The 13,610-nt window shown below is 34.8% G+C and overlaps 1 protein-coding gene across 3 annotated transcripts in view; it reads right to left on the bottom strand.

Moving 5' to 3' along the window:
• CDH19 (cadherin 19) overlaps positions 1-3,320 on the bottom strand; it is a 104,987-nt gene extending 101,667 nt beyond the window's left edge. For 2 of the 3 annotated variants that reach the window (XM_034996095.1, XM_034996097.1), the window contains exon 1: positions 2,970-3,320. The gene's annotated coding sequence lies outside the window, so the exon portion shown is untranslated. The remainder of the gene's footprint in view (positions 1-2,969) is intronic. The other variant, XM_034996096.1, reaches the window with a different exon arrangement.
• Between the last annotated feature and the right edge of the window lie 10,290 nt (positions 3,321-13,610).

The raw sequence follows: 13,610 nt of genomic DNA, 5'->3' as shown, positions 1-13,610 counted from the left end.
CGGCGGGGAGTCTGCTTCTCCCTCTAACCCTTCCCCCTCTTGCTCTCTCTCTCTCACTCTCTCTCTAATAAATAAATTAAAAAAAAATCTTTAAAAAAAATTAAAAAAAATAGAAGGGACAGAAAATAATAAAATGGCATAGAATTTTAACTAATAATTTATGTAGTCTTGAAATTATCAAATGAATATATACATATGTATATATATTTTGAAATCTGTCCATAGACAAATACAGACACACACATATGTGTGTGCATGCAAACACATATACCCATTTTTAATAGTCTTTATGATAGTCATTTTTAATGGCTATATATTATTTTATTGTGATATAGAGCATTTTATTTTACTCAATCATTTATCATCCTTTTGTTCTAGATACTCTTCTTCATCTACTTTTAGATTATTTACGTATGATATAGTCCCAGGAAAGAGGTTTACTGGGTCAAAAATTTGGCCCTAATTTTGTTTGTTTGTTTCAGGAGTAGGAGTAGAATTTAGTGATTCATCACTTACATATAACACCCAGTGCTCATCACAAGTGCCCTCCTTAATACCCATGACCCATTTATCCCATCCCAGGCCCACCTCCCTCCATCAACACTGTTCTCTATTACTGAAGAGTCTCTTATGGCTTGCCTCCCTCTCTTTTTCTTTTTCTTTTTCCCCTTCCTCTACATTCATCTCTTTTGTTTCTTAAATGCCACCATGTGAGAGAAATCATATGGTATTTGTCTTTCTCTGACTGACTTGCTTCATTTAGAATAATATACTCTAGCTCCACCCACATCATCTTAAATAGCAGGATTTCATTGTGTTTGATGGCTGAGTAATATTCCATTGTCACATATGTCCATTTATTATTAACCAATAATTTGGAGTCAAATCCTGATACGCCTTTAGAATTGGTATGTTTTACAGACACTGGATAAAAGAGAGAAAATAACCAAAGAAAAACCAATGTCTTACATAGACACAAAGACAAAAGCCTTATTATGAAGGAGGAGAAGGAGGAGAATTATATCCATTTGAAAAGTAATGTTATGGCCCCTTTATTTTTCATCCAATATTATAGGAAATGGTTATATTTTGCTTTACTAGTTCAAAAGCAATTTCAAGCATTGTCATGAAGTATTTCCTTAATAACAAACAACAATACTATTAAAAAGTTTATAGAAAGATGCATCTATACCCTTTTCTCTTTTTCTTTTTAATGTTCTAGTTACATTTTATGTTTCTCTGATTTTCATAGTATTATCTCTTTAGCAAAAAAATGTCATAGAACCTTCACTAGAGTCTCCACTAGAGATTAAAAAAATAAAATAGGTGGCAAACTCCTGGAAACAATTTAGTTATAATCCAATTTAGAGACAGAAAAAATGGTGGCATTTTCCGTTTCTATGATTTATGTATGTATAATTTGCTCATTTCTACAGAAATAACATTTCTAAATTTTGCACTTAGAGAAAATTACCTGGGTTATTTTGAGCCATAACTGATGTGCCAAAATTATTCCCACTTTAATATACTACCCTACAAATTTACAAGTTCATTTATCATGTAAATTCTTATAAAATGTAGATGTACTGATCCTGTATGTTGATAAGTCACTGTCCGATACTAACATTTCTAACTTGACTTGCTATGTCAAAGCAAAGTCTCAATTATATGTTTTGCTTTAATTTTAAAACATTCTTTGATGATTCTGAGTGTCTTTTTTTTAAAATATTTTATTTATTTGTCAGAGAGAGAGAGAGCGAGAGAGAGAGAGCATGCACACAAGCAGGGAGAGCAGCAGGCAGAGGGAGAAGCAGGCTCCCCGCTGAGCAGGGAGCCTGATGCGGGGCTTGATCCCAGGACACCGAGATCATGACCTGAGCCGAAGGCAGACGCTTAACAACTGAGCCACCCAGGCGCCCCTCTGAATGTCTTTTATTGAGTAATTAATGCAATGAATTTCTGACAAAAACATTTCTGTTTTACTAATTCTAAAGTGGTTTTTAAAGTGAGACACAAATGCCCTTACTGAATCATACCAGAATTTTCAAGAGGGCATGCCTCATTTCAAAAAGAAATTGATTTGTTGTAGGTTGTAAAAAGGCAGGTTTTAGAGCATTTTAGGTGGATTCTTTCTAGTGAGTGGTGATGAAAGTTGAAAACTCTAACAGTATGGGTTTTTAAAAAGTGTCAAACATCTTTCTGGTCGTCTTTCTGGTTACTTTTGGCAAAAGTAACTCATTTCTCAAATCTGGGAGATGTCAAAAACAATGCTAGAAAGAAAGGATTGTTTGAATATGTAGGTATCTATATTGATAATTTGTCCAATTGTTTACTTTCATTATTATTATTATCATAGTCTTAATTACTTAAGTTTTTTTGCTTTAAGGCTTTTCTAATGTCAACAAAAAGTTCGATAGCCAAAACAACTGACAAAGAGGAAGAAAATAAAATAACTATAGGTCAACTTTGAGAATCGACTGTCCTTCAAAGAAACATTGAATTTTATTCAGATATGCGGAAAGCTCCATACTGAGTATCATTTCCTAAGAAGTAAATAATTAATTATATTAAAATATTTACTTTATATTTTTCTTGTTTCTTTAAGGTGACTTTATTGTTCATAGCATCCAATAGTACAGAGATAAATACATGATAAATTAAAAACAAAATCCTAGAGGAAGAAAGAAACAGTAGTGATACATTCCTCCCAAGAAATTTAATGTTTTAAATGTTCTGGAATGAGCAACTTTTATTTTTCTCAGTCCGAACTGTAGAGATGGCCAATTGTTCTCAAAAATATTTATTTTAGAGAAAGTCCAATATACACATTGTGATTTTAAATTTTTTAGAAATTTTTTTTTCCCTTATGAAACACAAACTAGCAAAGCACTTTTCAAGTCCTTTTTGGCCCTATATTCATTAAGAGACAATTTATATAATTCAAATATGCCTAATTATCACATCCTTACCTGTGTTATCTTCAAGTTCTAGGAGTTCTGCAAAAATTGAAATTCAAAATTCATGACAAACACATGAGGAAGGGAGGAGAGATGGCTCTTACTTTTCTTCACGGGCTTCTCCTCAGACTGGACATGGGCTACACTGCTCTGAGCTGGAGACGATTGTGCACTTAGTACAACACCACCCGTATGTCACTGCTCGCAGAATGCTATTTTGGGTTCTCTGAGTACAGCCATGAACACTGAGCCTTTTGTGCAAAATATCATAAGGGCACTCTGATGTCCGTTCATAGGCTTGGATTAAAATGCAGACAGCTCCAGCAAATGGTATGAGCCATTTTTTTTTTTTTTTCCTTTTTCCTAACAACAAGCAAAAGGAAAATACTTATTGGCCTGAGGTGATAAGGAGGGAATTCAACTTCTGTAAGAGGATCTTACAAATGGAAAGGACATGCCCTCTACTTGGGGATTAGCTGATGAAACAAATGATCAATTTAAAACAGGCACAAAAGTTACTAAAAAGAGAAGAGCTTTTCCACTCTGCGTCTATGCCTTCTGGCTGCTGCTTAATTCAGTTTTTCTGCTCAGGAATCAAGTAAAATACAGAAAGAGAGGGCAATGTCTAAATCAAAATCCTTTTCTTCTCCTTGGTTTATCTATTACCTAAATATACTTATTTTATTAAATTTATAATTAGATTCTGTTATATTGTTATTTATTATGAGGTACATAATATTAAGCTATATGCTGATTACTAAAGCTGTTTTTAGTTAAAATTAAATTATGATTGATGTCTAAAAAACTTAGTATTTTTAAGGTTTACATATGCAATTATTGTGAGGAGACAACCACAAATTTCAGAAAGATACAGTTTTGGGACCGTATGCATGTTTGTTGCATTTTATCATAACAAGGGAAGGATAGTAGGAAAGAGATTACAAGTAATGCCAGTGGTAACTAAATTGATTATGTGATGTCTAGTTTATGCTTACTTCATATTTAAATTCATAAAGAACAAACTTCATTAGTTACCATTTGCTAAATAAATGTTAGATACCTCTGTAATATGAGTCAAACCCAAAAATAAATTTTTTTCTTTAAGAATTTTTTAAAAAATTGTGTTAAGGACACTTAATATGAGATCTGCCCTCTTCAATTTTAAAGTACATAACACAGTATTGTAAATGATAGGCAGAATGTTGTACAGCCAATCTCTAGAATTATTTAGCTTGCATAGTTGAAACTTTATACCCATTGGGCAACTCCCCATATCTCCCTGCCCAGGCCTTGTCAACAACCATCATTCTACTCTCTGCTTCTATGGGTTTGACGACTTTAGATACTTCATATAAGTGGGATCATGCAGTATTTATCCTTCTGTGAATGACTTATATCCTTTGCATAATGTCCTCTAGTTTCATCCGTGTTCTACTGTGTACGTAAGAATCTAACTTTTTACGGGATATTGTCTCCTGTCTCGATACCACAACCACAAAGTTCCACTTTGGGTTGCAACTGTGCTTTTTCAACCTGCATGTAAATGTTCAACACCATGTTCCGGGCTTGTGTTATGGCATAGGGCGCAAGTGCGGGTCAGCATTTGCTATGCTGATTATTGTGTCAGAAAAAGGATAATCACAAATGCAAAAGTTACATTGAGACAGGATTAAATTTTCTAAAGAAGGTAGGGTTTGGAACTAATATATTTCAAGTAGAATACCATTATCAGAAATTTGCGATTTCATTAAATGGAAGATATGTTTAAAACACCTATGCAAAGTGAACAACTAGATTTGATTTTAATATAGACACAAAGTACTTTCTTTTCTTTTTTTTTTAATTTATTTTTTGAGAGAGAGAGAGAGAGAGAGAGAGAGAGAGTGAGCATGAGCTGAGAGGAGGGGCAGAGAGAGGATTAGACACAAAGTTCTTTAAATTACTTAAGAAATGCTCCCTGGAGGGTAAGAAGGGATTAACATCAGATTGGCTGGAATCGAGCAGTCTTTATATCTACGCCACAACCAAAAAGGTAGATTGGCCTGGACCGATGGGACTAGTCATCACATAAACTCAGGGATTGCTAGAACTGCATTTTCCTCATATTAGAAAGAAAAGTACATGAAATCTTTCCCATTTTTGGAAAGAGCAAGAAATTGTGAATAGTGAATGGAACATGACTGTATAGGAATGGAGAGTCTCAGAATTAAGTACACCGCTACCCAGATGAGTGTCTAAGCCATTACGTTGGGATTACTGGTGGTCTCCACACCACAGAATAAGCATGAGGGAAGGCGGATAATTCCTGAGACACTCATGTGGTTTCATAGATAGAGAAACATTCTGGTTAACAATTATCAGCTTTTCCATGCAATCTGGGTAGATTCTACAGTTGTTTTCTGCCAGCAGGCTTAGCAACAGAGCCTGGTGTTCCAGATGCTGTTGGCCAGGACTGTATTAAGTTAATCTAAATAAAGATTTGAATTAAAATATTATAATTCGGGGCGCCTGGGTGGCTCAGTTGGTTAAGTGACTGCCTTCAGCTCAGGTCATGATCCTGGAGTCCCGGGATCGAGTCCCACATTGGGCTCCCTGCTCAGCAGGGGGTCTGCTTCTCCCTCTGACCCTCTTCCCTCTCATGCTCTCTGTCTCTCATTCTCTCTCTCTCAAATAAATAAAATCTTTAAAAAAATATTATAATTCATCAGTGCTCTAAAGAGCCACTGATTTCTTTCTTTTCTTTTCTTTTTTCCTCCCTCCCTTCCTATTTATTTTTTTCTGATTTTTTTAAATTCTTTTTAAAGATTTTACTTATTTATTTGACAGAGAGAGACACAGCAAGAGGGGGGAACACAAGCAGGGGGAGTGGGAGAGGGAGAAGCGGGCTTCCCGCGGAGCAGGGAGCCCGATGTGGGGCTCGATCCCAGGACCCTGGGACCATGACCTGAGCCGAAGGCAGACGCTTAACGACTGAGCCACCCAGGCACCCCCCCCTTTTTTTTTTTTTTTAACTTATTTGACACAGAGAGACACTGCAGGAGAAGGAACACAAGCAGGGGGGGTGGGAGAGGGAGAAGCAGGCTTCCCGCCGAGCAGGGAGCCCAATGCGGGGCTCGATCCCAGGACCCTGGGACCATGACCTGAGCCGAAGGCAGACGCTTAATGACTGAGCCACCCAGGTGCCCCTTTTTCTGATTTTTTTTAAACCAAATAATTAAGGAATGTAAACCTATTTACTAACTGAAGACTGGACCAGCTAATGAAGTTCAGATCTAACAGTGGACAGAAGATGAAAACCACATGTTATTCAGGTTCTGACTTGTCCCTAGAAGATCAACCTTTAATCAGAAACTTCAGATCTACTTACTTTACAACATACCCTACTCAGGCACCTCCAGTTAGATATGTAGGCTTAGTCCAATCAGCTGTGGCCAGGATGATAGCATATAAGGTCTATGTCTTCATCACCACAATCTTAGAGCATACTACTTCTCAAATTAAATTTTATTCATGAACGGTTTTGGAAAAAAAAGCTCATGATACGTGAAGATAGAAAAATTTGAAAATGTCCAAAAAAGGCTTACATAGTAAAGACATGTGACACATACATAGAAAGATAAAGTAGACTAAGGATTAGTTGATCTGATGGCTTCACACTATTAGTTATCCAGGTTCATTTTGCTCTCTTTTTGTGCTTAAGAATAAATAATATTTTCCCAAGAGCCCCTAAGATGCTTTGCTTTTGTCTTATTGACTAAAATAATTATTTGTCCCCATTTTATCTGAACAAAGTATGCCAAAGAGAAATGCTGAGAACTATTAAGCCACTCCTGCACTTGGGAGTAAGAACTACCTGGTAGAGAAACAGATTAATTTCCCCAAAGCAGGTTGGAGTAGTTGGCAACCAACAGTATTCACTATAGATATGTGTGTAAAAAGTTGAAAATAAAAAAAATAATTTCTGCTATGTATGATTTATAATGTTATTCTTTTCTAATAGTCTAATTTGCTGTATTGTCTTTCTTGTTTGAAAAGTGCACATAAATCACAATGATAAATAGGAGAAACTAAAATAATGATTAAAACAACAATAAGAAAAAACACTAGCTAATCCATATACTTCAAATAATAACAGATTCTTTTTTGTCAAGCTCAGTAAAACTTGGATCCTGGTAAAGAAATGTTTTATTGAATATGCAACATGTTGTCTTAAAAGATTTATCCTTTAAATTATAGTTGCAGCAGTCCTTAGTTTGATATAATTAAAATTTATCTGTTCATATATAACCATATTTCCTTCTTTTATTTTCTGTTTTGTTACTGTTTTCTTCTGGGAGCAGACCTTGTTTTGGAGCTCTGCATCCAAGGAATAATTTTGTTTGATTAAACTATAACATATACTGCATCATAGAAGAAATTGGCAAATTAATAAATACATAAATAATGAAAGTTCCCATTCCATAAAAAACATATTTAATTGGCAATACATAAACAACTTAAAATACTGGAAATCAGAAGGATAGCCCAGAAATGTAGAATCATCACCCTTGACCCCTAGCTCTAGATCTCTCTATTAGACGATCATCTATCATCTTTACTTTTGCAAGATATTGTGTTAAGGTTATAGCTATACAAAGACAAATAAGACTCTGACCAAACCATTTCCTGAAAATGAAAAGCACAAATAAAGTAAACCAAAATGAAAACCCGACAGAATCACATGGGAAAATAGGAACGTCGACCTTCACTGAATATGTGATGAAATGTGAAATATGTGTTATTTTGTCAAGAGCTGATCATGGAGAATTTTAGAACATAACAGCTTGTTTGCAGACTGGGTTTTACTGTACAACTAGATGTCATTGTATTGCTTAAGTTCCCTGAAATATAATAGTATCTCTAAGACATTTCTGCATTTTATGAAAGATTTTGCATATATCTATGAAAATAAAAGTCCTGCTTAAATGATATTTATTTAAATTAGAGGCGCATGGTTAGCTCAGTTGGTTAAGTGACCAACTCTTGATTTTGGCTCAGGTCATGATCTCAGGGTCCTGGGATCCAGTACAGGCTCTGGATCTGCAGGAATCTGCTTGAGGATTCTCTCTCCCTTTCCCTCTGCCCCTTCCCCTGCTTGCCCTTGCATAAGCGTCCACTGTCCCTGCTCTCTCTCTCTAAATAAATAAATCTTTAAATAATTAATTAATGTAACATATTCATTGGAAATTAATAATGTTTTAATATTAATTAAACAACAAACTTTCTTCACATCAGAATCTGAAAACTAAGAAGCCCATGTGCCAAGTCTACCCAGCCTTCTGTTTTCATTAAAACAAACAAAAAATCATTTTATTGGAACAGAGCCATTCCCATTTGTTTACAAATTGTTCAAACTATCTGTGGCTTCTTTCATTCTATAATGGCAGAGTTGAGTATTTGCAACAGAGACTCTTGACCTACAAAACCTAAAATATTTACTATGTAGTCATTTACAGGAAAAGTTTACCAACTCCTGCTTTATATTCATGTGATACAGTGACTTCAAATATTTATACTGTAGTTTACTCGAAAATTAAATTACATATACTTGATCAATAAATAAATGTATGTATAAACACACATAAATATATAAAAATCTATACAGAAGAAATCATCTTATTCTATATTATCTTGTCTGTCACTGAGTTAATGAATACAGTGGAATAAAACAGTATTTTTTAATACCTTAACTATATACTATGTAGTTAAAATATATGTATATGTATGTATGTGCGTATATATATATATATTGCAGTGTAGGGTGTCAAGGCATTTTCTTTGAGATATTATCCTCAGAATGGGTCTCTGCATATTTTTCCATAAAACACACTCATCATGTATCTGTTTTCCAGTTTGTATCTTAAGAATGAAGAGAGAATTTAAAGAAAATGTGGAGGCATATAGGTGCAAAATCCTTTTAACAGTAGACTTATTTTTTTAGAGCTGTTTTTGGTTCAAAGCAAAATTGAACATAAAGTAGAGAGAGTTCCCATATTCCTCTGACCCCCACACATGCACAGTCTTTCCCATTATTCATCACCCGCCAGAGTGGTACATGTGTTATAATCAATGAAATTACACTGACACATCATAATCATCCAGAGTCCATAGTTTATATTAAGTTTCACTCTTGGTGTTGTACATTCTGTGGGTTTGGACAAATACACATTGACGTGTATCCACCATTACAGTATCATATGGAGTAGTTTCACTGCCCCCCAAATCCGCTATGGTCTCCTTTTCATCCCTCCCTCCCTCTTGACCCCTGGCAATCACTGATCTTTTTATGTCTCCATATTTTTCCCTTTTCTCTAATGTCATATAGTTGGAATCATACAGTATGAAGCCTTTTCAATTGGCTTCTTTTACTTACGAATATGGATTTAAGATTCTTCTATGTCTTTTCATAGTTTGATAGCTCATTTCATTTTATCCTTAAATAATATTCCATTGTCTGGATGCACCCCAATTTATCCTTTCACCTTCTAAGGGACCTCTGGGTTGTTTTCAAGTTTTGGCAATTGTGAATGTAGCTGCTGTAAACATACTTGTACAGGTTTTTGTATGGACAGAAATATTTCCTATTTGGTTTTAATTTTTTAAATATCTATTTTAAAGTGCTTTCATTCATACCCTCAACAGCATTTTAACACCTTGCTTTTAATAAACATTTCTGCAAAATTTTCTTAGATTTAATAGAAAAAATAATGGCTTGTACTTTTCAGACATTTCATTTGTTATATTTTGTAGATCTCTATTTTTGATAATAAGAAACCCCAGAACAAATAGTTTTGCAAATAAATGTAGCTGGCCCTTTGTGTGGTTCAGAGCAAAAATATGCTCATGAACTAGAGGGTGTTGTGTCAGGTTCAGAGTGTTCCATTTGCAAAAGATATGGAAAGCTCCAGTTATTCCATTTTTAGTACATTTGGGATAGTTGTACTGTGGTAGAAATACATATATAATCTTACTTAATTCTTACAACATTTCTGCTAGGTAGTTGTTGGCCCTTCTTTACATTTGAGAAACCATGAGCCAGGTCTTGAAAAGTCAGAGATTTTTTATAACAAAGTCTATGTTGTCCTTACTGTAACACAATCTCTCTTTACTGAAGAAAACTTATAATATTTGAATTCTAAAATTTTTATGGGGATAAAGTATTCTATGTACATCATCACAGATCCTATAGTCACTTATCTTTGGACTCATATCTCTTGTCCAATTTTCTGTGGTAAAATGAACAGATGGTGTTGTATGAAATGAATGGTAAATCTCAGAGCATCCCCTTCCAGCAGCAGTAGGTTAAAGGATGCTATGACACTTTCAGGTGACATGGAACTGTCAGGCATCATGATATATGCTGGCTGTTCTTCTTTTTATCCTCATATAAGGCACGAGGAAATTAAAACTCAGAGAATGCCATGCAGTTAGAATGATTTGCAACCAGATTTCAAACTTCTGTCTATCTGATACCAGAAATGATACAGTTTCTACTCCATCACACTGTCTTATATTTATGAGTGAAAGTGAATAGACAAAATTTATTCATTGAAAGAATGTTTATTGAGTGTTACTATGTATGATGCACTGCGCTCTAAGTAGGTACAAACAAACAAACCAAAATACTCTTGTCTGGCCATTCCCCACAAGGATCATTTCATCAACAGACACATGAAAAGATGCTCAACACCACTGATCATCAGGGAAGCACAAATCAACACTACAATAGACATCACCTCACACCTGTCAGGATGGCGAAAATCAACAACACAAGAAACAACAGGTGTTGGCGAGAATGTGGATAAAAAGGAACACTCCCCCACTGTTGGTGGGAATGCAAACTGGTGCAGCCACTCTGGAAAACAGTATGGAGGTTCCTCAAAAAGTTAAAAATAGCACTACCCCATGATCTACTAATTGCACTACTGGGTAACCAAAGAATACAAAAACACTAATTCAAATGGATGCGTGCACCCTTTATTTACAATAACTAAATTATGGAAGCAGCCCGAGTGTCCATCAATTGATGAATGGATAAAGATGTAATACACACACACACACACACACAATGGGATATTATTCATCCATAAAAGGAATTAAATCTTGCTATTTGCAATGACATGGATGGAGCTAGAAAGTATAATGCTAAATGAAATAAGTCCGTCAGAAAGACAGATACCATATAATTTCACTTCATATGTGGACTTTAAGAAACACAACAGATGAGCAAAGGGGGGGAAAGTGCAAGTGACAAATCAAGAAACAGATTCTTTTTATGTAAGTTTTTGTTCTAATTCCAGTAAGTTAACATACAGTGTTATTTAGTTTCAGGTGTACAATATAGTGATCCAAAGGTTCCATACATCAGAGAACAAACTGATGGTTACTGAAGGGCAGAGGGCTAGGGGCATCGATTAAATAGATGATGGGAATTAAGGAGGGCACTTGTGATAAGCATTGGGAGATGTATGGAATGGCTGGATAACTATATTGTATATCTGAAACTAATAAAACATTGTATGTTAAAATTATTTAAAAAAAGATTCATGGCATCTATCAGTCAAAAGGTGCTGCATTTCTTATACTCTGATAAGTGCTGTGATAGATTTATCATAGAATAGTACAAAAGCAACAAAGATATGGCTTAATCTACTAATATATATACTTTTTTCAGATAGAGTATGGAGGCAGTCAGGAAAGCTTTCCAAAAGAGATAGTGCTCATGTTGAGCTTGATGAACAAGTAGGTCTATTTATATCAAGAATAGTAACCATATGTGAAGTACCATGACAAAGAATAATATCTTAGTGGAATGTCTAAAAAATGGGCATACTTGGATTTTAAGGTGAATGTTGAGAAATGTTATGAGTTAAGCATGAAAATATATGCAGAGGAAGAACATGGAGTTGTTTGACTTAGCTCTAAATATGTTAAAGTCTTTTGGGAAAGGATAATTTGACTAGATCTGAATTTTAGGAAAGTGATTTTGGCAACAGTAAAAAGGAATGATGTTCAAGAGTGAGGGCAGGATACCCATTTATGAGACTACTGTAGTAAGTCTCACCCAAAATGGATAAAACATAAAGACATGTTCTAAGTCAGTAGTAAAAGAGATGAAAATGACTTGTGAAGATATTTATCATTTATGCACTTGGAGATTTGCCAATTGCAGGTAAGTAAGAGGAAGAGGACTGTTTTCCCACAGGTTTCTAGATTGGCCAATTGTGAGAAGAGTGCCGAAAACAAATTAAATGAAGTAGGACAGTTGGGGGTAATACATTTTGGGTATGGCAAGAGACTAAAACAGAAGGGACAGGAAAAGAAGGGAATGGTGTTTCAGGGAAGAGATGTCACTGAATTTATAATAAATATGGGAATAACTGAAAATATAACACCACGGAATATCCCCACCTGAGAACATGGTACAAGTCTCAATTTATTTGGATTTCTTTAATTTATCTCAGCAGTGTTTTGTAAATCAGTCTTGAATATATTTTGTTAAATCTGTCTATACTGGTTACATAGTTCTGACATTGGATCTGGTAGCATTTTTTGTAGATGTATTAAATTTCCTACATAAATGGTTAATTTGTGAATGAATTTGTACTTTTTCCTTTCAAATCTTTGAATACTGTATTTCTTTTCATGCCTTATTGCACTGGGTCAGACAGCCAGTGTATTGTAGAATGCAAATTCTGAGAGTGGACATTCTTGTCATATTGTAGTCTAAGGGGAAAATATTAAGTTTTTCATTATTAAGCTGTAAATATACCCTTTAATTCCTAACGTGCTGAGAGTTTTTACCATAATGGATGGCATAATTTGCCGCATGCTTTTTCTGCACCCATTCAAATTATCAAATATTTAACCTACTTTATTGTTTTGATATGATGAGCTACACTGATTAATTTTCCAATATAAAACAAAATTTGCAGACCTAGGACATATCCCACTTGTTAATTATGGAGTAAGATTTTATTTTTATACTGAGAGATTTGATTTGGTAACATTTTGTTAAGGATTTTATCTATGATAATGTCATGTAGTTTTCTTGTGGGTTTTTTTTTTTTTTTCATGTTTTGCTGTCAGAGTAATATTGATCTCAAAAAAAGGAGTTGCTGGGGCACCTGGGTGGCTCAGTCTTTAAGCGTCTGCCTTCGGCTCAGGTCATGATCCCAGGGTCCTGGGATCGAGCCCCGCATTGGGCTCCCTGCTCCGCGGGAAGCCTGCTTCTCCCTTTCACACTCCCCCTGCTTGTGTTCCTGCTCTCGCTATCTCTCTCTCTGTCAAATAAATACATAAAATCTTTAAAAAAAAAAAAAAAAGGAGTTGCCAATTGACTATTCCTTCTCTAGTTCATGAAAGACCTTGTGCAAACTTGATACAATTTATTCCTAAATGTTTGATAAAAATCACCAATCATTTGGTGACTACATAAGTGCGAAGTTTTTTTGTGGATAAATTTTTATTTAAGGGTAGATATAAGGCTATAAACATTTTCTATTAACTTTGAATCCAGATTGAATAATTTGTGTACTTTGAGGAATCCATCAAGGTTTTTTCTGTAAGTCGCCAAGTTTATTGGCATTCAGTTTTTCATGATACACTCATTAT

Source organism: Mirounga leonina, unplaced genomic scaffold, assembly GCF_011800145.1.
Source record: "Mirounga leonina isolate KUSES-001 unplaced genomic scaffold, KU_Mleo_1.0 Mir_93, whole genome shotgun sequence".
Taxonomy (NCBI): domain Eukaryota; kingdom Metazoa; phylum Chordata; class Mammalia; order Carnivora; family Phocidae; genus Mirounga; species Mirounga leonina.
This window is presented reverse-complemented; position numbering and strand designations above follow the sequence as displayed.